Source organism: Trachymyrmex septentrionalis, unplaced genomic scaffold, assembly GCF_001594115.1.
Source record: "Trachymyrmex septentrionalis isolate Tsep2-gDNA-1 unplaced genomic scaffold, Tsep1.0 scaffold11, whole genome shotgun sequence".
Lineage (NCBI taxonomy): Eukaryota > Metazoa > Arthropoda > Insecta > Hymenoptera > Formicidae > Trachymyrmex > Trachymyrmex septentrionalis.
The window spans coordinates 2,249,617-2,250,578 of NW_017304228.1; positions in this window are offsets into that span (position 1 = coordinate 2,249,617).

Sequence of the window (962 nt, forward strand, 5' to 3'; positions counted from 1 at the left end):
GCAGCTTTGATAATGGAATGACTGCGTGATATGACTTCGCATAAACATGACGCTGCCAACCCGCCCTTCCGCGCCAAAACAATCCCCAAGGTTATGCGCCGATCATCTAACTGTCGAAATATTAATGTATATTATAAAATCAGTAAAATAATCTAGTTATTACATTTTTCTTTGATAAATATAAGCTTTATTGCACGATCTTTATTTTATTTCTTAGATTCGTACGCACACAACTCATCTATATCTTAGATAAAATTTAAAATTGTATTGCAATAAGCGTTTAGTTTGTAATAACTTTTTGTTACACGAAATCCGAGCTGTATACGCAATATTTTGAACAAAAGGTTGACGCATTTTAGCATTTTGTTACTTTTAAATCGTGATTTAATATATATAAATTTATCGTACGCTTTCGATCTGAAAATAGAGAGTAATATGCAAAGCCATCGACGTGTTATCACTCACGACCATTAAAGAGTACCGGTCTAAACGAGACAATTCGTAATTTCTAAACTATATCTATCATATATTTCGACGTCTATTTAGAGCGTGTAATAGTGTAACTGTATACAAACGACAGTCGCCACGACGTGTTCACGAGCAAATTATGAGCATTGATAAATTCGCGTTCGTAGATATTTAATTTTCGTAGGTTAATAGGATATACGGAACGTCTCGTACTACGTATATCTCGCTCCGAAGTCGCCGAGCGAATGCCGAAGTGATGACGTAGTCAACTACTACGCCGCGCGACACGCTCCCCCACTCCTTGTTTTTCGCCGCGCGCCGTTTGGATACCCAACTAAACCAACTAATGCGTATGAAAAATATTGACGGTTTATTTAATTATTCGTATTTTACACGATTTTGACAAACGGACAACGTCGTACATTTCGCGCTTTGCTTTGTGGTAACTCTGACATTAGTTTAATCTTATATTATCTACGCGGTTCTTTTTATAA